The following is a 15,196-nucleotide window of genomic DNA, read 5'->3' on the forward strand; positions in this document are numbered from 1 at the left end:
TACTTGAAGTTTCCCCAAATCTTCACTGCAGCCCCACCAAATACTCCCATGGGCTGAGCCAGAAATCTGTGCTTTACCCTCAGTCCCTAAAGCAACACCTAACTCTTGACATCAGAATTAATCTCAGACTTCAACATGACTTTACATTTTTCATGACTGGACTCCTGGTGGGCATGTCTCTATTTCTCACTGCGTTTCATTCATTTCAAACGATTTGCTGGTTCTAAAACTCAGCCTGCTAACCCATGCCTTCATGCTTTGGCACTGCCGTTCCCCGTCTTGAATGCCATCCACAGTTCATGTGGTGAATTGTTCAGTTCCAAGCCTGCTTCTAAATCCTCCACCCACACAACCCCCAAGGATTGTCAAACCTCTTCTGCATAGACCACAGCATCTCATGTATTCCCTAGTCATTATTCATTCTCCAAGTGTTTAGGAAGCACTGAGCTAGGCCGTTTGAATTTCCTGGATTGAAATTCCACTGTGCTGTGTTTGCCTGTATCTTCACTAGCCAGTGTGAATTCCCAGGGCCAAGCCTTCATAAAGTTATAGGAGGAGAAAAGCAGACAGGGAAGAGAATTCTGAAACCTAGTGGGTAGCCATTTCCTCTCAATTGAAACAACATTCCCTCCTGGAAGGGAGTGGGAGAACTTGGGAACCTAAGAAAGCATACAAGACTCCAAGAAGCTCAGAAAGTTAGGATTCACAAAGCCCTCCTCATCCCGCAAGGTTCTATAAGCACGGAACAATTGCCAGGAGAAAGAAGACTCTTCAGGGAGAAACCTGCAGCCGTCACCCTTGCTGGGGTGGGCTCTTCTGTGATGCAGTTGCCTTTGAGTCCTAGGCTTCTCCAACCCCACTAAACGCCTTGGTTTACCACAGGAGACATGGCATCTTTTAGTTGCTCTGTCATTGGTTCTAAGGTGAACAATGTTTGTTCACATCTCCCCAGAAATGTCACCTGACACCTACATACACATTCTTCCAATTACCACCTGTAGACAGTCCTTGGGAGACTAACTGGGTGTAGAAAGGGAAACTGCAGCCCCAATGAGGTACACACAGCAGTGTGACAATGGAAGGGTCTGTTCAGGGCCTGTAAGTTGTTGGCGTCTTCGAACGTTCCATCCAGTCCTTGCTCCTGGAGGGACTTCCCTTCCCCACACCTTAAAATTCCCCTCCCAGAGCTTTGTACACCTCTTCATATTGTAAGCAATAATAACACCCACAGCCTATCAGCAGGCCCTGTGGAATCATCCCATCGGCCCCCATCTTTGAACATTTTGTTCCAAACTGCTGGAGCTCAGGGGCTCCCACTTGTTCCTGTGGACAACTCATCCATCCTTCAGAGAACAGAAGCGTGGGCTAATGCGGTGGAGTAATAGCTCCTGTAAGGCCAAATTAGCCCAGGGATCTGGTGAATCGGCAAGGAGGAGGCTGTTGCTAAGCCGCAAGCATGTGCCCTCTTCTTTCGGGGCTGTGCTGTGCCAGAGGGAACTGGACTCTGAAACTGCTGTTCCCCCCAGTGAAGGGCCAGGGGAGGTAGAGCAGAAGCTTGGACTTTAGAGAGAGGCTTAATCTACTACCTGCTCTGGTTGTCGTTTCTTCTGCAATAACAGTGATAGCACTTTCGCCACAGCTATCCAGGCATTAGAAGATTATTTAAGAGAGATGCACACAGAGGACATTTAGCACAGCACCTAACACAAACAGGCAACTCCATAATAGCTTTCTGCTCATCCCACATGCATGTATTAGCACCTCATAAGTCCAGGTACTCTTCGGGATGGCAGCAGTAACAAGTGAGCAAAATCATCACTCAGAAGTAGGGCTTCATACTGAAGAGCTGGGTTCAGCTTGTGGCTGTGTGGGGTGGTGGGGAGAACTGGGGAGGAGTATGAAGTGGATGGAGAGAGCAGAGAGCGGCGGTACAGCCAGGGGAGGCTTGCTGGCGGGGAGAGACATCTGAGCAGGAGCTTAAAGGGCAGGCTGGGCAAGAACACTCCAGGGAGCCAGGGCCACTGCACAGAGTCTGAGGTGAGAGGGACAGACCCTCTGTTTAGGGACACCTGACCCCCGAGACTGATGTTAGCTGTTCAAAGGACTCTAAGGGAGGAAACCAGAGAAGAGGGGAGAAGTCCAGATCCTGGAGGACTTGAAGGTCTCAGTGAGGATTTGGGCCTTTCTTGAGAGGGAACCACTAGGGAAGTCTGAGCATCAGAGAGCCACCTTTGGGACCTCCTGCCTAATGGCTGTGGGATAGATTAGAGTAAAGGGTAGAGGCATAGGATAGTGCAGAAAAGCGTTCATCCTTCAAACCCTGCCAGGGCCTGGGGTCAGAAAAGGAAAGCTTTGTTCCCACTTCATCCCAAGAGAGAAGCAAGTTTTTAAAAGGACTACCTAGGAAGTCCTAGAAGACAGGACAACAGAGGGAAAGAAATGGTTGTGTGCCCGTCTTGTTTAGAATCTGTCCCAGCCAATGCAGATTCTGTTCTTACCTGCTGGCCAGATGCTCTGTATCCGTCTCCGGCCACTGCAGAGTCTCTTGGGATGTGCTGGTGGCCTGTGTGCCAGTTGGATCCCTGCTCCGGGAAGGGTGGTGCCCGCCCCTTGTTCAGCTGACTCACAATAAACTGGGATGGGCCCAGGTTAGGCTGTGTGACTAGGTAAACAGCTCAGTCACCAGGCCCACATGAGGCCTTTGCCTTAGTCTAGATTCAGAGGTGGGGTTAAGGACACACAGCTGATAGGAGCTGTTAGAGAGATGGGAACAAACTAGGACTGCTTGGCCCTATGAGGAAGTCAGCACTGGTGTGGAGGCCTCACTCCACTGACGGGGAAAGTCAGCTGACTGGAGAGCAGTGAGATACATGTCCTGGGTTTTTCAAAGTGGCCATATTTTGTAACCTAGTATATTTCTCAGAAATGTATTACAATGAAGTCTCTAGATCCATCACTGTGTTTCTTTTAGTAAAGCCAATCTGGAAATCCCCAGATGCCTGACATTGGTTAAACGGGTCACCAATCTATGGAAGGTGACAAAATTATTAAGTCACTTAAGGAAGGTGGCAGAGGGAATGGGACCATGACACTAGAGACAGTGAGAATCACCGCTGGGGGCCTCCCGTCTGGTTTTGTTGTCAGAAGTTTGTTTTCCTGCAGCGGCGGAAGATGTATTTAAATGTTGAGTGGCTCTGGATGGGAGCCGACGTTGAACTTTTTTTCCCTTTCTCTTGTTCATCCATTCTCTGAGATGCTAGGGATGGAGCAAATGCTAGCCTGATATCTCCAGCCCCTGGTGGGCTTTTCAGTTTGTACTTCTGTATGGGTTCCAATGAGGATGGGTATGTGTGTGCTTGAGCGGTGTGGGCAGCATACTGGCCTGTGTGTGCATGTAGAGGCCAGAGATTGACACCGCCATCTTCCTCTCCACCTTAGTTTTTGAGACAAGGTCTCTGACTGAACCTAGTGCTCCCCATTTGGGGTAGACTGGCTGTCCAGCAAGCCCTGGGATCTATGTCTGCACCCCTAGTGCTGGGGTTACAGATGTGTGCTGCTGTTCACAGCTTTCACATGGGTGATGGGATCCTTATTACCCTCTGAGTCATCCAGCCAGCCTTGCTTATGATTTTCCTGAGAGCAGTAAACATGTTTTTGGTTTTTTTTTAACTGGTTGTCTCCTGGAAGGGAATTTTTGACACAGGGTCTCTCAATATAGTCTTGGCTGGCCTGGGAACTAACTATGTAGACCAATCATAGAGCTCTGCCTGCCTCTGCCTCCCAAGTGCTGTGTTAAAGTTTGTATCACCATATCCAGTCCTTTGTGCCTTTGAAATTTTGAAATGTATATTTATCCCACTAAATAATCATATGAAAGTCAAGTTAAACAGAAGAGGTGGAAGAATTCCTGGTGGGTATAGTTGGATGTTGTCTAGGGAGGGACCTAGGAGTCATGTGCTAGGCAATCCCCTAAGGAATGACGCAGTGCACCTACCTACTCAGGGTGGGGTGAGTATCAGGGATGCTTGCCAGGCAGGCTCACTTCACAGTTCCCATGATGAGCCTGGCAGGATTGTACTAACAGCAGATCCTGAGGCACTGTGTACCTGTCGGGAGCCTACAGCCCAGAGTGCCACACAACGAACACATCCTAGGAATGGTGACACCCCTGTCTACGTGGCCTTTTACCTCTGACTCTGACAATCATCATCTTGTATTGCTTATGTTCCCAAAAGGCTGAAAATTCAACCTGTGGTTTCTTGAGTGCAAGGCATACATGTTAGATCTACAAAGGATGTTCTCAAAATAAGTACTAGAACCAGGTCTGTGGCCAGGATTTATTTCTGTTTTTTTATAGACTTGCATGAATAATTTTAATAGGTTTAAAACATTGGTGGCTAAATGTGCAGCATGCAGAAACTCCCTGACAGCACTGTGGCAGATGTGAGCAGTCAGCCACTGCACCTTAGCTCTCAGCCCATGGCTTGTTCGGAATCCTCCATGCACCCAGGGCGGTGGTGGCACACATTTTTAATCCCAGCACTCGGGAGGCAGAGGCAGAGGCAGGCAAATCTCTGTGAGTTTGAGACCAGCCTAGTTATATAGTGAGTTCCAGGAGAGAAGAGCATTACTTCAACACACATGTGCTGACAAAACCACTTGAGTTTTACATGTGTCCTGCAGGCAGACGTGTTGGAGAAAAGAATATTAGGGATACCTGTAGGAAGAGGCAATGAAGAAAATGGAGTTGGGGACAACTGATACCACTGTGAAGCAGCAACAGCAAGAGGACAGTCTTCTTGAATCAGGTTGGCCATTTCTCTACTTACCAGATTATTCATAAACTTTAGAGTTATAAAATATGAAGCTAATTTTGAAAATATTCCTAAAGCTGATCATGGTAGTGCATGCATTTGGGAGCTAAAGTACAATGATTTCCTTGGGTTGGAGACCATCTTGGGCTAAATAGTGAACGCCAGGCCAGCCAGGGATACATAGCAAAACTGTCTCAAAACAGCAAACATGGAGGACAGGGAGGAGTTCTGTCCTCTGGACAGAACAATGCTGCTGCACACATAGATCCACTGCAGCTATGGTTACCTGTGTGCATTCAAGCCAGTTAAAAGTCCAATATGGTTCATAGAGTGGCCTACCTGAGGTCCTACCCGTAACTGAGGAGCTGTTGGCTACTGATACAAGAGTACTCTTCCCTTCTCCCTCCCCGCCTTTCCTTTCTTTCTTTTTCCTTCCTTCCTTCCTTTCTCTCGCCTTCCCTCTCTCCCCCCTTTCTTTTTTTCTGAGACAGGGTGTCACTATGTAGCCCTGGCTGGCCTGGAAATCACTATGCAGACTAGGCTAGCATAGGACTCGTAGAGATCCACCTGCCTCTGCCTTCCGAGTGCTAGGATTAAAGGCATTGTGCCACCATGCCCAGTCTGAGAGCTACTTTTATTTCGAAAAGCCTTTTAGCAAACTTGAGACCCTTCAGAAATTAATGGTTATGTGAACATCCTTCTAAGCCTTAAGCTTTTAAACTCAGACAAGGTTAGGGAGTATATTATGAAGATCTGAAGATTGACATTTTTAGCTGAAAATTGGAATTTCAAATGAAAATGGAAGTTCTTCAGCTGAAGTCTGAAGAATGGAGGAAGGATGAACTTGTTAGTCGTGTGGGCTGTGGGCTGGTGGCTCATGGTGTGGTGGCCTTTCCTTGCATGAGTGTGAAGTGTGTGACCTAGTGCTTACGAGACTAACCTCCATATCATGTAATCGCCGTGACCATGGCTCCCGACACTGACAGCTCTATGGTCCAATCCTGCCTCTCTCAGTCTGTCCTGAGTCAGTACCTTCAACTGTGATATTTATTTGATAATCAAGTGAGGGCAGCATGTCTAATGGTGGCCTCCAAGCCTTCTCTTTCTCAAGGTTATTAGTATTTCAGCGCTTGTCTAGGAACTTGTCTGGTTACAGCAGAGGGAAGACAGGGGTTTATAAAGTCTGACCTTCCTTGCATGTTGTGTCTACTGTTTAATAGTGGCCAGTTACTGTACCTAGAGATTTAATGGTTTTTCCTTATACAAATTATAAATTTTACCATAAAGTGGAAAAAAAAAACACTTCAGACATAAAAACATCAAGGGCATTCTGGTAATGAAAGTCAAAAGACCACCAGGATTTCAGTAACAGCATTCTCTACTGCAAGAAGGGAGAGGCTGCTCAACAGGGAAGGAGCTGCTGTGCCCTCTGACCCACCTCAGGAACTTGGAAGTTGCCTTGCAACCCAGGCCAGTGTGCCACAGCTGTACCCGTCCCACTGGGAGGTTATGGTGGGGCAGGTGCCTTCATGGCATTCCTATAAACTGAGTGCTCTCCTTGACTGTCATAAGCTAGTCTCCAACATGCTTCAGAAATCTCCAGGCTAACAGTAGCACCTTGCTTGGGGCACACAGTCAAGCTTGGCTGCAGCAGAATGCAGTTGCCTGGCTCCTAGCCCCATGCAGCTGGGCTACATACAGCCTTTTACCTAGAAGACTTCACTAGGTCTAAGCAACTTCAGCTTTAAAGGGTGGCAAGAATCTCACTTCATGTCCACATGTGTGGAGGAAATGACATATTTTGACTAGACTACTACCAAATAACACTGGGGTTCCTTTAGCAAGAAAGGGGAGGCCAGGCATGGTAGTGCATGACTTTAATACCAGCTCCCAGGAGCCAGAGGCAGGCAGATCTCTATAAGTTCAAGGCCAGTCTAGTCTATACAGCAAGTTCCAGGCCAGCCAAGGCTGCATAGTAAGACTGTCTCCAAAAACAAAACAACAACAACAAAAAAAAACCCAAAACAAAACAAAACAAAATTAGAAGAGGAGGAAAAATGCAAAGCAAAGGGAGGAGGCATGGGCATGAGGCAGGCACTGAACAGCCTTAGCCACCTTTGCCCAGGTGTGCATAGGGCCTGAGCTGACTGATCCTGCCTGGCACTGTGCCTGTTTATCCTTCCCAGACACTGTCCTGAGAACATCTGCCTACAAGAAAGAGCATGGTGCCAGATGGTGAAAGTGCATGCCTTTTAATCCCAGCACTTGGGAAGCAGAGGAAGGTGGATCTCTGTGAGTTCAAGGCCAACCTAGTCTACAGAGTGAGTCCCAGGACAGCCAGGACTGTTACACAGAGAAACCTTGTCTCACAAAACCAAAAAAAGAAAGAAGGGCATGGAAGAGTCATTAGTGGGGACTGTTTCTCATCGGTTTCATCCTTCTGCAGGCCTCCATCATCCTATATGTCAAATGGAGATCGTGACTGACAGATTTCTGACCCCATTAGAGAGAGCTCTCCTTTGGGGGTCCTCTGCCAAAGCACACACCAAGTCTTTGGTCTCTGAGCCTCAGTTTCCACATTTGTTCAAGGAACAATTTGGGTGGTTTATCCCAGATTCCCCCAAGCTATCTAAGGTCCCCAAAAGGGCCACACAGTGCCGTCTGACTCCCTGTTAGGAGCCACAGACGCCCACGTGAGCACTTGGTCTCCAAAGACAACCAAAAACGCTTCTTGTCCTTTCTCAGTACCATCCTTTTTTCTTTCTTTTTTTTTGGGGGGGGGGTTGTTGCTATTTGGCGGTTTGTTCTAGCCGGGCAGGCAAGGCCATGGTAAGGTAACAAACACAAAGCTCATTTCTTACACAGGCACATGCCTGCCAATGGCAGATCTCCATGTCTCCTAGTGCCAGGTTTCAAGGTTGGTAGAGCAACTGCAGCTCCAAGGATGAAATCCCCAGTGACATATGAAGCTTTGTAGTATGATTAAGCATAGAGGTGGAGCCAATTGTGAATAATGAGACTCGTGCTCTTAGGAACATTTGTATTCCTACAGGAGAGGACACCAAGGATAATGTACTGGCTCAGTTCCTCTTCTGAGAGAGAAGCCAGGTGTGCTATAACAGGTGGTCGAGCCTTGTAGCCCTGGCCTGTCAGATTTGCTCCTTTGATCCCTGTTTCTAGCAATGAGACCGATGGGTAGAATGGTCTCGGGACCCACAATTCAAACTCACAATCCTGAGGTGGCTGCTTGAGGTAGCAGGGACTGAGAGTTCCCACTTGGGGCCTGCATAGGCCATGCTAAAGATTGGAAGAATGGGTCCCTTCAGGAGAAGGAACCAGGGTTCCTGAGCTGAGGTGGAGCCGTACAGGCTAGCAGCATCAGAGAGAGAAACAAGGTCCCTGTGGGTAACAGTAAAATGAACCATTTTTGAGCACTTAGTTGTACACCAGGACCCAAGTCCCGGATCCAAGGGACTATCTCAGAATCCTCACCCCAGTCCTAGTGTAAGTCAGACTTCACAGATGAAGAACTGGGAACAGAGTTTAGGTTTCACACCCAAGGTAAGAAATGACAGCCAGGTGTCTGGTTCCAGAGCCTATGCTCCTAACTGCTATTGTGTGTGGGGAGGGGGGATCAGAGGGGGGGGTCTCATTTCCCTCTGTAGATGCTGTCCCAGTTTTCTCCTCCTCTGCCTCTGATTCCAGGAGGAAGGAGGGACCAGGTCAAGCACAGGCCCTGCATTTCATTCTCAAAGCTGGAGTATGAAGCAGGTTCAGAACTGCTCAACTACAGGGAAGTCTAAAAGCTTCCAAATGGAGAGGACCCCAGGCTGTAGATGCGTACTGACCACCATCCTGCCTCCGCTGATAGCTGAGCCCCTGCAGCACAGGGGCGAAGTGCTTTAGTGAAGCGCCACTCAGCTGTCTGGTACAGAACCATGGGGGGTTCTGGGCTGTATCCAGAACACTTGTTTTGTTGACTCTCCTAGATTCGATGACACCAAGTTGAATTTTAAATGAAAATACCAAATCTGCCTAATAATAGTGTAAGTTTTAAACCAAATTTAATGTACCCTATTTAAAAGTTCATTTTTGTTTATAAAATTGCATTTCAGAGTCCCCTTAGTGAGGTGACCAAAGTTCTTCACATCCAAACTTCATTTAGCAATTTTTGCTATAAACACAAACTAGAGAAATGATCCCTGAAAGCAGAGCCTAGCAGTCTGTACTTCTAAGGGTGTTGCCTGGCTGTGGGAATCAGTCTTCTGCACACTTGGCAAGCTCTATTTCCATGTGACATCATTTCAGATAATGAAGTTATAAGGGATCCAATCTGGTGAAATGCTGGTTTCCTGATTGGTGCCCAAACTTGTGAGCTGACAGTGATGACGCCCAGCTCAGCCTCCACCTGCTGGCTGTCATGTTCCTGCGATATTAGTCATCTGATACATCCTCATCCCAGAAATATTAAGACAGTGGGTTGGGAGGCAGTGTGCAAGAACTAGTCATGACCCAGTAGTTCACTTTCCAGGCAACAGCTAGTGAGCCCAGCAGGACAGATGTGACATTAGGCTGGTGACAGCACTGCTTTTTTAAAAATACAATTTATTTAATTTATGTGCATTGGTGTGAAGATGTTAGATCCCCTGCAACTGGAGTCACAGGCGGTTGTGAGCTGCCATACAGTTGCTGGGAATTGAACCTGGGTCCTCTGGAAGAGCAGCCACTGCTCCTAACATCTGAGCCATCTCTCTAGCCTCAACATCACTGCTTTCTAACAGCAACTTCAAGTAACTTCTTTCTGAAATAAAAAAGTCCAGAAGAATCACAAGGCCCAGGGAGGGAAGACTGTCCAAGCACATGGCCATCAGGGCAGGGGTAGAATGGCAGCCCCACCCTCCTCCTGTGGCTCACTCACGGGGTAGTATGTGTATGTGTATGGATATTTTGACTACATGTATACCTGCTGTCCATGGAGGACAGAAGAGAGCTTCAGCACCTGGGACTGGAGTTACTGATGGTTGTGAGCCACTGTGGGGGTCCTGGGAACCAAAGCCAGGTCCTCCACAAGAGCAGTAGGTGCTCTTCACTGTACAGCCATGTCTCCAGCCCTGGCCCTTGTATTTTGGTGTTCTTCCTCATATACACCCATCCTAACCTGGCCTGTTGGATCCAAGAAGTCCTTCCCAGACACCTGGTCTGTGTGTGTGCCTCATGGCAGAGTACGGGCACTTGCTTGCTGTTTCTGATGTTAACTTCAGAGCCAGATCCAGACTTTTTCCCACTCCTAGCCATGCAAGCTTTAGCGGATTCCCCCACATTATTGACTCTATTGTTAAAAAAAAAAAAAAAGAGGCTATGATATCTACCTTATGGTGTTGATAGTAAGTTTCAGAGAAGGGTAGCCTCACCCCCTCTTCTCTACACAATACAGTAATGGCCAGAAAATACAGACTGCATTTTTTCCTTGTATTGGATTTCACATTGTGCTAGTCTAAAATAACCAAATAAGCAAACCAAGTATTATTATTTGTGGTGTGTGTCCATGTATAGGCCAGAGATCAATCAACCTTGGATGTTATCTATCGGGTATCATCTACCTTGTTTTTTGATTCAGGATCTGGAGCTAGTTAAGTAGGCTAGGCTGGCTGGCAGTGAGTCCAGGTATCTGCTTATTTCCCTCACTGGAATTACATGTGTGCACGCTACCATGCCCAGCTTTTTCATGTGGGTTCTGGAGATCAAATGCAGGTTCTTTACACTTGCACCCAACCAACTGAGGCTTCTTCCCACTCTCCACAAACATGGTACTGAAACATAGTTCCCCCACAAAAGGAGAAAACACATTAAGAATGGGCCCGTGAGGCCCTGTGTGATGGCATATGCTCATTCTTTTCATCCTCGTGTTTGTTCTTTAAAGACTTTTATTTTACACATGTGTACTTGCACATATGTGTGTGCACCACGCACCAATCTGCACAAGCCAGAAAAAGATGTCAGATCCCCTGGAACTAGAGTTATAGACGATAGTGAACGGGTGCTGGGAACTGAAACTGGGTCCTCTTAGAGCAGCAAGCACCCCTGACCGAGTCGTCTTTCTGGCCCCCATCACTCCCAGCCCCTCTTGAGAAGTGTCTCACTTTGTAGTTTAAGTTGGACTTGGATTCACAGCAATCCTGCCTAAACTTCCCAAGTATTTAGTTATATATGTGTACCTCGACCCCAGGCTTTCCAGTTGTTTAAATGCAGAGGTGTGGAAAGCACAGGGAAGAGGGGACTATGCCAAGTCAAATGAGCTGTTCCAAACTGTCACCAGTGTCCAAGGCTGAGTCGATGCTCAGGCCAAGCATAGATGGGAAGTCTGCCACATTAGCTTTCTTTTATTTTTTATTTATTTAAAGATGTATTTATTTATTATGTATACAATATCCTGCCTGCATGTGTCCCTGCAGACCAGAAGAGGGCACCAGATCTCATTACGGATGGTTGTGAGCCACCATGTGGTTGCTGGGAATTGAACTCAGGACCTCTGGAAGAACAGTTGGTGCTCTTAACCACTGAGCCACCTCTCCAGCCCCCACATTAGCTTTCTTATAGATTCCAGCATTACAGGAAGCACTGTTTAAAATATGCTAACATCATTAAAATGGAACAGGGGCCACTTCACTGGAGTACAAGTAGTTTACGGCTGCTCACACCCTCCCTCCCCGCTTCATATGCTCCTGAGGTCACTTTTACTACTCTGAACAATTATTTATAGGGCCAGGAAGGTGTGCTAAGTATTTTATCAGCCCTTACTGCACTGTCAGATGCTCTTTTTTGTGGGTCTAAGTGAGTCACTTACCCACATCATGTCTCTCCCTGAAGAACCTCTTCTAACACTGCTGCTTAGTTGAGCTGAGGGTTTGTTAATGTTTTGTTTGCTTTCTTTCTTTCAAAGAATCAACTCAATTGATTCTGTGTATTCTTTGAGTTTCCATTTCATTATTTTCTGCATGTTCCTCATTATTTCTTGCCATTTTGCTCATTTGAGGTTTGAATTATTCTTAGTTCTCTAGGGCCTTCACTTGACTTCTCTGGTCTTTAATGCAAGCTCACAGCTAGGAGTGATCCTTTTGGATCTGCCACAGTTGTAGCATATCCCAAAGGGCCTGCTAAGCTGTGCTTTCATCTTCACGTAATTCTTAATTTTCTTTTCACCTGAGTCTCCTGACTTTCTGTATTAGCTTCAAGGTAGAAAAACTTTTGTGTTCAAGAAAAGCATGGGAATCCTTTAATCTGATTATACCTAGGGACTAGCCTATCTGACGTCTCAGTAGCCCATACAGAGGCTAGAGGGAGGCCTGTAAGGACCGAATCATTGTCCTTTAGAACAGGGAGAGCTGTTATTGTGGAATTCTGTAGGGAGCTGAAGATATGTGGGGCTTCCATTTTTTGTCACTAGGTCTGTGTCCAATTAAGGGGAAAGATACCCAGGCATTACCAGAAGTATTGGGAAAGAATACAATATTCCAGACAGCATTAAGGTGGAAGGAATTATTTGGCCATTGGAGTGTTGCCAATGGCTATAATCCAAGAGTTGGAGACAAATTGTCTAGAATGAGTTAAAAACAGAGTAGAAAGCCCCACTAACAAGGAGAAAATTATTGGTCCTACTGGGGTCTGCAAGATTTACCCAAGGCTCTGTAATACTAATGGAGATGGTCAGAGGCCAGCTGGGGCCAAAGGTGTTCTCATTCCAGGGACAACATCTGGGATGTGGACCACAAGTCCATCAGTCTTTGGGAGCAGTAAGACCTCCAGGATCATCTTGTCACACTGAGGACAAGAGGTATTAGAGGACATATGTGGGTAGTTTCCCTTCTGTGACCGATCTGACATAGCATTTGTCAGTTTATTTCCCCCAGTAGAGGAGCTGGTAGATCTTGAGTGTGAGTCCTCACACCCTTTTCTCCCAGCTTTGGGCTCTTTGTGTTCCCACTTCCTCCTCTAGATTCTGGTTGCAGAAAGCAGAACTTGTATATAGCAGATGGTCCTGCTATATACAATAATAACCAACGATAATTTTTGTAATTTTCTTCTGATCTCAGGAGTAGATTTAAGTAAAAAATCTGTCCTGGAGATGATTTCTCCAGTAGAGAATCAGAACACTTCTGCAGAGTCTCCCAAGGGCACTCCAGAAAAGGTATGTTTTCATTAGGCCCTGGGTCAACAGTTATCACTTTGATTCCTAGGTTTCACTCATCATTAGGCCCTCAAGAACATGGACAATCAAGTGTCACCATTGCTGTGTGACAATCCCACCCTGGATAACCCACCACCGATGTTTCTGGTCCTGTAAGGCAGTTAGGGTTATCTTGTGTAACTTACATGCATATCATGTAGGCCCTAGGCTTTATTCTAGTCCTCCCAGTTTCAGACCTGTCCGTCATAATGATGACATTCCAAGGAAGCTCTTTATTTTGGGTGAGATGCTGAAAATACTTTAGCACCATTCAAAAAACTTCTGCCAGGCATGCCACACCCTTTAAATCTCAGCACTCAGGAGATAGAGGCAGGAGGATCTCTGAGTTTGAGACCAGCCTGGGCTACAGAGCAAGTTCCAGGACAGTCAGGGGCACAGAGAAACTCTGTCTGGGGTCCTCCTTGACAGAGAAGGGTTCTTGGGCTTTAATGAGTTCTGGTTCCCCATCAAACTCTGTAGTTATAAAGAATCTGCCTTTGGGCACTAGGATGTTTGTCTAACAGGTAGTAATGTCAATAAAGGCTTTATGCACCCAACTTGTTGGATACCCAAGAAGAAATATTCTCCAACTGAGGGGATGTTCTAATTCTTGAAGGCCATTATTCCTGGGTCCAGTTTCTATTTGGCATAAATCTGGGTCTTATCTTAAAGATGATAATGATAACTCAAATCAAATATGCTAAATTGTCTACAAAGAGGCTCAGTTATAAATTAGTACTATAACTTATCTCCATTTCATGGGTTGGGGCTGGAATTTCCTGCCTGTTATATTTTGTCCAAGTGTGGTAATTGTGTGGGGACACATGTATGCATGTGGAGGCTGGAGGTCAGACTTGGCCGTTGTTCCTCCTCATTGCTATCCACCTTGGTTCCCCGAGCCCCGTGACAGGGGTCTCTCATAGCTCTGGAGTTTTGCCAAGTAGGTTAAGCCCCAGGAATAAATAAAGGGTCTGTCTATACTTCCCTAGCACTGGATTACAGACACACACAATGCCTGGCTTTTTATATAAGTTCTGGGGATCCATCACAGAGACCAGGGCAGTAACAAAAGCAAACCAAACACCCATGGCAAGGCTATATGAGATTTTACCTGTTAACATAGCTGGTCCTTCCAGTAGATGAAGCTCTATTCCTCCATCCCTTCCAACCTGGGATGGCCATAGGTTTACCATGACAGAGAGCACCAAAGTCCCACTGTGTGCTCTGCAGCTTTGATAGTCTTTGAAGTTCCTTGTCTTCGGAACTTGAGGCCACAAGGCCCAAAAGCCTGGGCATGTTTACTGAGAGGTAGGCCACAGATGCCTGGGACATTACCACAGTGATATGTTATAAAAATCTTGAAATTTAAAACTAATCTGAAATATTTTTTCCTTAGAATGTAACATTTAGGGTACAAGATTTCTGTTAAGTTTTGAAAATTCTACTATAGCTCACTTTTTTTTTTTTTTTTGGAGCTGAGGATTGAACCCAGGGCATATTGCGCTTGCTAGGTGAGCGCTCTACCACTGAGCTAAATCCCCAACCCCCATATAGCTCACTTTTTAAAAGAAATCTAAAACATGTACAGTGGAATTGGAGATACGCTGAAACCCAGGAAAGACACTAGAACTCACCGACCTGTGACATAATACTGCCTATGTACCCTTGCTAGTCCTGTAGTCTCACTGCTGCTACCAGCTAACCCAGTACAACAGCCCTCAGAGCCTTCACATTTGGGGTTCCATTGGCCACCCCCTGCTCTCTGCTGCATCCATGGTGCTCATTTACATGGGGCATGCGACCATTTACTCACCTGCTGGTTCTCTTCACGGATGTGAAGAGCCTACAGCAGCACTGTCCTGTCTCAGGCTGTATCCTCCCCTAGCACCCAGCATACACTGGGTCACAAGACTGCATAGTAATTACAGGACACTCTGCAATTAACTGGATATACTTTCCTTAATAAACCTTGGGCAAACATTTTTGAGGAGTATTAGAAATTAATGTTAAAATAGGAGTGTGCCCATCAGTAGGTAGATCTGACCTTGTATCAGCCATACATACATCAGAATATTCTTCGACCTTTCCAAAAACTGAGTGGTTTGTCTGTGTGCCATATAGCTCACAGTTGGGCAAACCCAGCCTCCAATGGGTACAA

Source organism: Onychomys torridus, chromosome 4 (assembly GCF_903995425.1).
Source record: "Onychomys torridus chromosome 4, mOncTor1.1, whole genome shotgun sequence".
NCBI classification, from domain to species: Eukaryota; Metazoa; Chordata; class Mammalia; order Rodentia; family Cricetidae; genus Onychomys; species Onychomys torridus.